This window comes from Crinia signifera, chromosome 1 (genome assembly GCF_055691185.1).
Source record: "Crinia signifera chromosome 1, ASM5569118v1, whole genome shotgun sequence".
Lineage (NCBI taxonomy): Eukaryota > Metazoa > Chordata > Amphibia > Anura > Myobatrachidae > Crinia > Crinia signifera.
Genome location: NC_139217.1, coordinates 389534119 through 389546579, shown reverse-complemented (window position 1 = coordinate 389546579; position 12461 = coordinate 389534119).

Sequence of the window (12461 nt, the reverse complement as noted above, 5' to 3'; positions counted from 1 at the left end):
TTCCCGCGGCCCCTGTCAGAATCAGTGTAGTGTTCCCGCGGTAAGTGTAGTTATCGTAGTCAGCGTCCCTGTCAGTATCAGCATCAAGTTCCTGCAGCTGCAGCCAGCTTAGTCAGTACAACTCTCGACCTGTTCATACCCCCACTATCCACATTGGCGTGGCGTCGATTTTATAAAGTGTGGTGATTGCAGCACACCACCGAGCCCAAAGCATGGCGAAGGGATGTGTATTACTTGACGTGTATTCCATGTTTGCTCACCACGCTTCGGACTCATTTTACGCGTCCGCTTGCCACATTTCGGGCTCGGTAGCTTGCTGCACTTGCCACCCTTTATGAAATCCACTCCATGCCGACATGGATAGTGGGGGTATGAACAGGTCAGGAGGACACATAACACGTGCGCTCGCCATGCTTTGGGCTGGCGTGGATAGTGGGGGTTTGAAAAGAAGGCATTTGCCAGTATGTAACATGGAGCACTGACAAATGCATCCTTTATTGTGCATGAGATGCACTTGCGCCGCACCCCCCTTTGTGCACAAGATGCACATGCTACCAAACCCTTAACCCTGTCTCCCTGAAGTGGACATGGGCAGGGTTGCCTTAACCTGCCACAAGAATTACTGAGATGCACAAGCATCTGAGAAACTCATGCATCTCAGGCAGATGGAGCGCCTCTATGCCAGCGTCCGCATGATCGCCTCTCTACCAGCGTCCACCAGCGCAGGGGATCTGGTGGTTTCCGTTGCTGTGTGAGAGGTGCTCACTAGGCTTGTCAGGGATTCCGGGTACAGAGCTACAGCTCACGGGGACAGTAAGGTGACTACACTGCCTGACAGGGACACTACACTGACTACGCAGGGCTGCCATGGGGACACTACACTGACTACTCTAGGCAGCCGATCGGCTACACTGACAACGTAGCTTAGCTTAGCTGAAATTGTAGTGTAGCCTGCCGCCGTGAAACTACACAAGTACCTAAAATTTTTGTAGACAGGTATAGACCATAGAGCAGGGTGCAGAAATGTGGAAAACTGGAAGAAGATTCAGAAATAAACACAGCACAGATATCATTTATACTTAAAAGTAATGTTTGATGTGTATTCTAAAGCATAAATATTTTTGGTTCCATAAAGAATTCTAACTACATATACAATTTGTACACTTTGTGTTAACTTGTTTCTAGCTCAGTGGTAAAAAATCTGGTAATATAACCAATTAAAAAAAAAAATCATCTTATGAGCAAGTTGTTTCAAAAGTAGTAATAACAACTCTAGAACTCTGGAATCTGGAATTCATGAGTGAAACAAGTGACAAAGAAATACATTTCTTTGATTTGATTTACATTAACAAAGTAAAATTGGAAACAAAAACACATCGGAAACCAGAAGATTGCAACAGTTGCCACAAGTAACCATTACCATGCTTTGCTTACAAATATACCAGATGATGAATTTTAGAAGGTTAAAAATAAACTATTCCAAACAATATGTTTTCAGGGAGCAGTCCAAGAAACTGGCCATGCAATTGTTTGAAAAAGACTGTAATTTTTTTTCCTGAAAACTGAACTGGACAATGCAACAAAACTAGAAGTATAGAACTTTAACTTTATAAAAGCAAAATAGAAAAAGAACAAGACCTCATCTTTATAACAAAGTACTCTAGCCAAAGTAAAGTTCTGGAAAATATTCTAAGGAAACATAGGCATATGCTAACCATGGATGAGGAAATAAAGAAGATAAAGAATGGTTTACAGAAGGGCACCAATAATAAAAATTACAATAATAAAAGCCATTTGAGTATACAATGGCATACAGATTTGATGATAAATTCCAACCTATATGGGTCCTATAAATGTGAAAATTGGACAGTATGCAAGAAAACAACAACATAAAATGTAACCAACAAGGGATTAAAGAAGCAATATTAAATTTAATGGAAAATCTATTTCACAAAAAAAATTATCCACCTCCTGTATTGTCCAAGGGGTCTACAGAACATAGGAAAATAAATCTACATACTCGGATAGGTGGAAGTGGTCACATGAAGTACAATGAAAAGAAGGTAAACGGGTGAAGGTTATTTACAGATATTAAAGAAGCCTCTTTATTAAGGGGGAATGTTGATAGGAGCATCAGTCTGCTTGCTAATCATTGACCTACCGCAATTAGGAAGCATTAAATGTTGAAAGAGGTACCATTTCTAATTTTTCAAAGACTGGACCAGAATAATGCTTTATATTAGGTGAACATCGCACCAGAAGGCATTCTCCCTGGAAGTAAACAGCATTCATTGGCACTATAGAAAAGTTTTTTTATGGACACTATATTGTATAACTTTATATATATTACTCTAAGTAGAGAAAACAAGGATATGTATAGGAAGTAAAATGCCATTAGTAGGTGTATTCCTATACTTAACTAGAAGGATATGTTGCACGTGGTGTTTAATTGATTTTTATGGCACACACTGATCTATATGTTGTATACCGGTATTAGGTTATTAAAGTTGTGTATATTTTACACTGAATGTATATTAATGAAACGTTCATTTTAGAAATGTACTATTGTGTAGAGTATTACATTAATATGGATGTGATGGAAGTTTTTTTATTGTTATATTGCACAATAGAGGTATCCTGAATTATACTTTACTGAGTGCAGGGTTAAACACCTATTCTTGTACAATTTTTAATATTGCTTTAGACTGGATAGTTATCTTATAATGTTAAGAAATTATGCAATAAATGTAACATACCACTTTAAACTTTAAATGTTCCAAGTTAATAATCATGTATATAACTGTATTTTTCCAAGCAAAATGTACCCAATAAAACATATGAAAATATAAGGAAATACTTAAAAGCATTATTCATTTCTTTCATTGAATTTATGACATAATTTTCTTCATGGACCAATGGATTTTCAAAGGTTAAACTATCATATTAATAATCAATTAACTATATTGTGTTTATTGCTAACCAAAATGAAACAAAAAACAGCCTGTTCATTAGAAAATGGGGTACTTGTGTATTATCACGGCGCCCATCGCATTGCATACCATAAGGCTTAATATGGTATGCAATGAGATGAGATGCGATGCGATGGGACCCGATCTTATACAATTTAAAATTGTATACCATTGTATATGGCATACAATGAGATGAGATGACATACGATTTTAAATTGTATAAGCACCCTAATGGGTGCTTAAATGTTAAATGCACCCCGACGCCACCCCCACTATCAACGCCAACCCGAAGCGTGGTGAGTGCAGAGAGCCGCGTGGTTCGCTTCGGGCTCGGTGGTTTGCCACGCTTCGGGCTTGGTGGCTCGCTGCGCTCACCACACTATATAAAATCAACTCCACGCCGACATGGATAGTGGGGGTATGAAAAGGTCGGAGGACGCGTACCGCCGCTGCTCGCCACGCTTCGGGTTGGCGTTGATAGTGGGGGTGGCGTGGGGGTGCATTTAACATTGTAAGCACCCATTAGGGTGCTTATACAATTAAAAATCTTATAGGGGGGCCAATTAACATTGAAAGCACCCATTAGTGTGCTTACACAATTTAAAATCGTATCTCATCTCATCTCATTGTATGCCATTGTATGCCATATACAATGGTATACAATTTTAAATTGTATAAGATGCCATAAGATGGAAATCATGGGTGCCGTGCTAATACACAAGTACCGAAAATAATGGTACTTATGTATTAGCACGGTGCCCACGATTTCCATCTTATGGCATCTTATACAATTTAAAATTGTATACCATTGTATATGGCATACAATGGCATACAATGAGATGAGATACGATTTTAAATTGTATAAGCACACTAATGAGTACTTTCAATGTTAATTGCCCCCCCCTATAAGATTTTTAATTGTATAAGCACCCTAATGGCCCCTGCCCAGGCTGACTGGTTGGTAGGGTGATGTTTTGGCCGCGGGAACTTATCTAATAAGTGTCCCCCAGCTGTGACATTACCCTGCTAGCTGGATTGGCCTGGGGCTGGTTCTTAAAATATGGGGGACCCTAGTAATTTTGTCCCCCGTATTTTGGGAACCAGCCCCGGACCTGGAGCCTGGGGCTGGTTTTAAAAAATCGGGGAACCCCTATTTGCCGGGTTTCCTAATTTTTTAATACCAGCCTGGGTCTTTTTGTGGGGGACTCACAAAAAAAATATATACATTTTTTTCTATATATATATATATATACTTATTTTACAATTTTTTTACACATTGCAGCCTGCACGGATCTGACTGATCCGTGCAGACTGCCTGCACGAATTCATATTTGCGGCCGTATTTACGCCCGCTAATACGAATAGTTACGCCATCTGATTTTTACAAAGCAGTCGTATTTGACTGCTTTGTAAATTCCCCTCCGGAACACGACTTTGCATATGGCTGAAACAGCCAAATGCAGTCGTAGTCATTCGTATTAAGAATACGAATACGAAATTTTGTATTCGTATTCTTAGTAAATTTCCCCCAATGTGTTAAAAATTACTGCATTCTGGAAAAGTATATCTTTACGCCATTTTTTACAGCTACTTTCCTGCATAACATTAAATGGTTTATTTTACAAAAATAATGCTATTTGCGCAGATGTCCTGCAATTTATAGCAATAAGACAAGTGCATTAATTACTGAGTTACATAGGACATAAGACATCTGGAATCAGGTTAGTAGAATAGTTTTGCACGAAGCAGCTTTTTTTATTGAATGAGCCTCTCTGTATTATATATATTTACCTTTAAGTCATGCTTCAAATGTAGATTGCCCTTATACACTGAACATTTACGTAATATGGATAATGATTTAAGAATGTTATGAACTTTTGCCTTTTTTGTAATAGACAATATGTATGTTGATCAATGAAGAAGTTAATGTAGCTTGATTTAAATCTGATTATACTGTTTATACTGATTATACTGTCCAGTTTATTTTCTTGTAATTCCCTTTTAACTGCTATTATGTAAAGACCTCTGAAGGCAAATATCTGCTATTATTATCTCCCTAGAAAGCATACAAAGTAAGTGTTTTGATCTGCAATCAAGCTCTACACTTCAAATAGAAAACAATCCATATATCACTGTAACACATGGAAAAAATGACTGCAAATCTATTCTACCAATCAAGCTTGTTGTCCCAGGAGAGCTCAGTGAAATTATTATCTACATGGTGGCCTAATTCACTCAAAATGTAATTTCCCTGACCTCACTCGGTCAGACAAAAACAAGTAAATACACGCTGTTTGACTTTAGTGCTTCAGGATAAAACAATAAACCTGTTAAGTTGTTGTAGTAATGATATAATTAATGTGTAGTGTGTTATTTTTACACAACTAATTTACACATCATATAAAATGATGAGTGCTTACTTGTTTAGTTTAGTGGTCTCGTTATCCCTATCACATTTCCAAAATTTTTTTAATCAACATTATTATTTATGGGTCATAATAAAATGGCATAATGCTTGAATTTTAAGTATTTCTTTTATACAATTTAACATGTTTTAATAATTATATATATTTTACATGGCTATGTAAAATATGGATTATTGCTGCCTGACTATTGTTTAAATTAGGTTTCACATATTGCTTTTTTTAAAACTATAGTGGCTGCGATGGCAGTACAGGACTGAAGTACAAGGCAAGCACTTTGGGGTCTTCTAGTAAAATGAGCTGAGTTTGTAAAGGGGGGTGGATCGCAAAACATAAAAATAAAGTGTATAATGCATTTACATTAAAGTGGAGATGCAATAAGTATTCATATTAAAGCATGCATATAGTCCTTTATCATCTGATCACCATCATAGATTATATTGAGACATGTACAAGGTGCAGATCTATCCATTGTAAAAAGCCTATTTGTTTCATACATTTTTTTCCACCCCAACTACTAAGTCAACAAAAATATGCCAGAAAAAAATCTAACATCCAAACTGTTAGTAAAGCTAACATGCATTCATATTTCTGCAAACTAAATAAATTGTTGAATTGTACTCGCTCCAAAACATGTCCAACTGTTTCCAACTGTCTTAACTTTTTCCCAATACGAACAACTACTACCATTATTAATGTTTTATTCTGTAAACTCTCAACCTCTCAAGTTGCCAGCTGAAATAAAGATATCACGATTGAATAAACTTTTTCATCAATAATTATACTTTTAAAACCGCCTTAATCCTTGACCCAGATATATTGAGTATAGTTTGGGACGTCAGTCCTTTAGGACGTTAGGGGTCTAGTATCTGAAGGGTCTAGTTATAAAGGGTCATCTTTAAATTAATAGCAGCGTTATACCCGCGTTAACCCGAAGGAAACCAGAAGGCAAAGAACAAACCATCATTACTGCTGAAGGACTGCATTATATCCCAAAAATTCAGGAACATCATGTGGCCTCAACTCACCTTTGCCATGAGTGGACCAGGCCCACCACCCCTACGGCTGAGAACACCTGGACTACCCCCAGCCCTACCCCTCATGGTGAGCATGGAGCTGTGTGGGGAAGCAGCAGGGTCAGCCTATGCACCAACACTTCACCCATCAATCCCTTGTAAAAGTGTCAGTCCCCTGCAAATGTGTGTTCATGTCTTTTCTCTCCCCCCCCCCCTCCTCTCCTGCAGCATACATCTACCCCACCATGTGCTATTCCTGTAATGTGTACCTCCGCAGATTGCACACCCTGCCAGCGCTGACCTATGCAGTGCACCAAGCTGGTTGCCTCAGATGGTATCTCCGCGGACAGGATGTGGATCACGTGGATGTTTCTGTGCAGGGTTTATCATACTACTACAGAAGTATTTGCTTTCCAATGTATGCATTTGGTCCTTGTATGGCTCGCCCCTTACAGTGTAACCTTCGTAGTGCGCCCTCCATGGCTGCCTCATCTGGTGCACTTGTGAATGGGATGAAAAATACATGGACCTGAGTATACATTGAAATCATCCATTTTGGGTAGTTTCTTTTAGGGGTAATCTATTTCACCCTGGGTAATCCTACGCAGAGCGCCTATAATGGCTGCCGCACTTGGTACCTTGTCAGGGTGGAGTACACAACCCATGGAAGTTATTATCCAAAATGCTGCACCACTCCTGCATTATGCTTACTGTGTGCTCAGGGGCTTTTGTCTGTGACATGTCTGTTACTGTACCTCCAACATCCTCTGTATTATGTGCATTGTTTTTTTTTATGTCTGTAAGCGCCTTGAGTCCTGCTGGAGAAAGTGCGCTATATAAATTTTACTTACTTACTTACTTACTAGATTAACTCAATTACGTACAATGTATGTTGTGTGATTAGCTCGGCCACTGCAGAGAAACTTCTCCATTTGTTGTGAAACTGTCCAACTAGAATGATTCACATGGTAAGATATATTTGAAACCCTAATATATGAAATATAATTGATAAAAATACACGGAAACCTTAGCTGAAATGTGTTGTTAATTACAAAACACATATAATTTGCATAGATTTGCTTTGCTATGGCTTCATCTGGCATGTAAAAGCACAGAATGGAAAGTAGGTAACTTATTTATTAATTATAAATATGGCTTCCATTATATAATAAAGAATATTATTGCAAAAATGTTTTCTTAAGGCAAACCCCTCCCACCAAATTAGGCCAATAAGAGCCAAAGTGTTTAGTCTATGGATCTAACACTCTGGACATTAAGGGCCAGAGTGCTGAGTCTTTGGATCCAGAGTGCTGAGTCTTTGGATCCAGAGTGCTGAGTCTATGGGTCCAGAGTGCTGAGTCTTTGGATCCAGAGTGCTGAGTCTATGGGTCCAATAGTTTACATTTTAGAAGTCATTTTTCTTATCTCCTCATCTTAGTGGTGGGATATGTTCAATAAGGCTCCTTTAACCCCTTCCTGACAGAGCCAGTTTTTGCGTTCCTGACAGAGCCCTTTTTTTCAAATCTGACATGTCTCACTTAAGTGGGGATAACTTTTTTTTGCTTTTACTTATCCCAGTGATTTTGAGATTGTTTTTTCGTGACACATTGTACTTCAAATTAGTGGTAAATTTGGGTCGATACAGTCTGTGTTTTTTTGTGAAAAATACCAAAATGTCGGAAAAAATGGAAAATTTAGCAATTTGCAAAATGTTAAATTTTCTGCTTGTGAGACAAATAATCATACCACTCAAAATAGTTAATAACTAACATAGACCATATGTCTACTTTATGTTTCCATCATTATTTCAACTTCCTTTTAATTTTTTTGGACACTAGGAGGCTTACAATATGAATAGCAAATTCTCAAATTTTCAAGAAAATTTCAAACACTGATTTTTTTAGGGACCAGTTCAGTTCTGATGTGACTTTGAGGGACTTGTATGTGAGACACCCCCATAAATGATACCATTTCAAAAACTGCACCCCTCACAGTATTCAAAACAGCATTTTGGAAGTTTGTTAACCCTTTAGGTGTTTCACAGGAATTAAAACAAAGTGTAGGTGAAATTTCAAAATTTCATTTTTTTTGCAGATTTGCAATTTTAATACATTTTTCTAAGGAACACAGTACATTTTACTAGAGAAATGTGACTAAAAATTGATTCCCCCAATTCTTTTGTTTTCATAAATATCCTATATGTGGCCCTAGTGTGCACGTTGACCAAACCACAGGCTTCATAATAGAAGGAGCACCTACTTGATTTTGGAGCCTCCTTTTTATGAGATTATTTTTTAGGCACCATGTAGGTTTCTAGGCACCATAAGATGCTAAAAGTTAGGAACCCCCCCACAAGTGACCCCATTTTGCAAACTACACCCCTCAGGGAATTCATCTAGGGGTATAGTGTACATTTCAAACCCCCAGGGGTTTCACCAATTGTGGTACAACTGGGCAGTGAAAATGAAAAATTATTTTTTTTACACAAAAATGCAGTTCTGGCTCCAAATTTGTCATTTTCAGAAGGTATGAAGGAGACAAAGCACCCCAAAATCTGTGCCCCAATTTCTCCCGAGTACGGCAATGCCTCACATGTGACCAAAAAATACCAGTTGGGTGCATGGCAGGACTCAGAAGGGAAGGAGTGATTTTTGGATTTTGCAGCTCAGATTCTGGTGGAATTTTGGTGGGTGCTATGTCGCATTAGCAAGACCCCCCAAGCACCAATACAGTGGAACCCCCCCACAAGTGACCCCATTTTGCAAACTACACCCCTCAGGGAATTCATCTAGGGGTATAGTGTACATTTCAAACCCCCAGGGGTTTCACCAATTGTGGTACAACTGGGCAGTGAAAATGAAAAATTATTTTTTTTACACAAAAATGCAGTTCTGGCTCCAAATTTGTCATTTTCAGAAGGTATGAAGGAGACAAAGCACCCCAAAATCTGTGCCCCAATTTCTCCCGAGTACGGCAATGCCTCACATGTGACCAAAAAATACCAGTTGGGTGCATGGCAGGACTCAGAAGGGAAGGAGTGATTTTTGGATTTTGCAGCTCAGATTCTGGTGGAATTTTGGTGGGTGCTATGTCGCATTAGCAAGACCCTCCAAGCACCAATACAGTGGAACCCCCCCACAAGTGACCCCATTTTGCAAACTACACCCCTCAGGGAATTCATCTAGGGGTATAGTGTACATTTCAAACCCCCAGGGGTTTCACCAATTGTGGTACAACTGGGCAGTGAAAATGAAAAATTATTTTTTTTACACAAAAATGCAGTTCTGGCTCCAAATTTGTCATTTTCAGAAGGTATGAAGGAGACAAAGCACCCCAAAATCTGTGCCCCAATTTCTCCCGAGTACGGCAATGCCTCACATGTGACCAAAAAATACCAGTTGGGTGCATGGCAGGACTCAGAAGGGAAGGAGTGATTTTTGGATTTTGCAGCTCAGATTCTGGTGGAATTTTGGTGGGTGCTATGTCGCATTAGCAAGACCCCCCAAGCACCAATACAGTGGAACCCCCCCACAAGTGACCCCATTTTGCAAACTACACCCCTCAGGGAATTCATCTAGGGGTATAGTGTACATTTCAAACCCCCAGGGGTTTCACCAATTGTGGTACAACTGGGCAGTGAAAATGAAAAATTATTTTTTTTACACAAAAATGCAGTTCTGGCTCCAAATTTGTCATTTTCAGAAGGTATGAAGGAGACAAAGCACCCCAAAATCTGTGCCCCAATTTCTCCCGAGTACGGCAATGCCTCACATGTGACCAAAAAATACCAGTTGGGTGCATGGCAGGACTCAGAAGGGAAGGAGTGATTTTTGGATTTTGCAGCTCAGATTCTGGTGGAATTTTGGTGGGTGCTATGTCGCATTAGCAAGACCCCCCAAGCACCAATACAGTGGAACCCCCCCACAAGTGACCCCATTTTGCAAACTACACCCCTCAGGGAATTCATCTAGGGGTGTAGTGTACATTTCAAACCCCAAGGGGTTTCACCAATTTTGATACAAGTGGGCAGTGAAAATGAAAAATTACATTTTTTTACACAAAAATGCAGTTCTGGCTCAAAATTTTTCATTTTCAGAAGGTATGAAGGAGAAAAAGCACCCCAAAATCTGTGCCCCAATTTCTCCCGAGTACGGCAATGCCTCACATGTGACCAAAAAATACCAGTTGGGTGCATGGCAGGACTCAGAAGGGAAGGAGTGATTTTTGGATTTTGCAGCACAGATTTTGGTGGAATGAATGGTGGGTGCTATGTTGCACCAATACAGTGGAACCCCCCCACAAGTCACCCCATTTTGCAAAGTACACCCCTCAGGGAATTCATCTAGGGGTATAGTGTACATTTCAAACCCCCAGGGGTTTCACCAATTTTGATACAAGTGGGCAGTGAAAATGAAAAATTACATTTTTTTACACAAAAATGCAGTTCTGGCTCAAAATTTTTCATTTTCAGAAGGTATGAAGGAGAAAAAGCACCCCAAAATATGTGCCCCAATTTCTCCCGAGTACGGCAATGCCTCACATGTGACCAAAAAATACCAGTTGGGTGCATGGCAGGACTCAGAAGGGAAGGAGTGATTTTTGGATTTTGCAGCTCAGATTCTGGTGGAATTTTGGTGGGTGCTATGTCGCATTAGCAAGACCCCCCAAGCACCAATACAGTGGAACCCCCCCACAAGTGACCCCATTTTGCAAACTACACCCCTCAGGGAATTCATCTAGGGGTATAGTGTACATTTCAAACCCCCAGGGGTTTCACCAATTTTGATACAAGTGGGCAGTGAAAATGAAAAATTACATTTTTTACACAAAAATGCAGTTCTGGCTCAAAATTTTTCATTTTCAGAAGGTATGAAGGAGAAAAAGCACCCCAAACTCTGTGCCCCAATTTCTCCCGAGTACGGCAATGCCTCACATGTGACCAAAAAATACCATTTGGGTGCATGGCAGGACTCAGAAGGGAAGGAGTGATTTTTGGATTTTGCAGCTCAGATTCTGGTGGAATTTTGGTGGGTGCTATGTCGCATTAGCAAGACCCCCCAAGCACCAATACAGTGGAACCCCCCCACAAGTGACCCCATTTTGCAAACTACACCCCTCAGGGAATTCATCTAGGGGTATAGTGTACATTTCAAACCCCCAGGGGTTTCACCAATTTTGATACAACTGGGCAGTGAAAATGAAAAATTACATTTTTTTACACAAAAATGCAGTTCTGGCTCAAAATTTTTCATTTTCAGAAGGTATGAAGGAGAAAAAGCACCCCAAAATCTGTGCCCCAATTTCTCCCGAGTACGGCAATGCCTCACATGTGACCAAAAAATACCAGTTGGGTGCATGGCAGGACTCAGAAGGGAAGGAGTGATTTTTGGATTTTGCAGCTCAGATTCTGGTGGAATTTTGGTGGGTGCTATGTCGCATTAGCAAGACCCCCCAAGCACCAATACAGTGGAACCCCCCCACAAGTGACCCAATTTTGCAAACTACACCCCTCAGGGAATTCATCTAGGGGTATAGTGTACATTTCAAACCCCCAGGGGTTTCACCAATTTTGATACAAGTGGGCAGTGAAAATGAAAAATTACATTTTTTTACACAAAAATTCAGTTCTGGCTCAAAATTTTTCATTTTCAGAAGGTATGAAGGAGAAAAAGCACCCCAAAATCTGTGCCCCAATTTCTCCCGAGTACGGCAATGCCTCACATGTGACCAAAAAATACCAGTTGGGTGCATGGCAGGACTCAGAAGGGAAGGAGTGATTTTTGGTTTTGCAGCACAGATTTTGGTGGAATGAATGGTGGGTGCTATGTTGCACCAATACAGTGAAACCCCCCCACAAGTCACCCCATTTTGCAAAGTACACCCCTCAGGGAATTCATCTAGGGGTATAGTGTACATTTCAAACCCCCAGGGGTTTCACCAATTTTGATACAAGTGGGCAGTGAAAATGAAAAATTACATTTTTTTACACAAAAATGCAGTTCTGGCTCAAAATGTTTCATTTTCAGAAGGTATGAAGGAGAAAAAGCACCCCA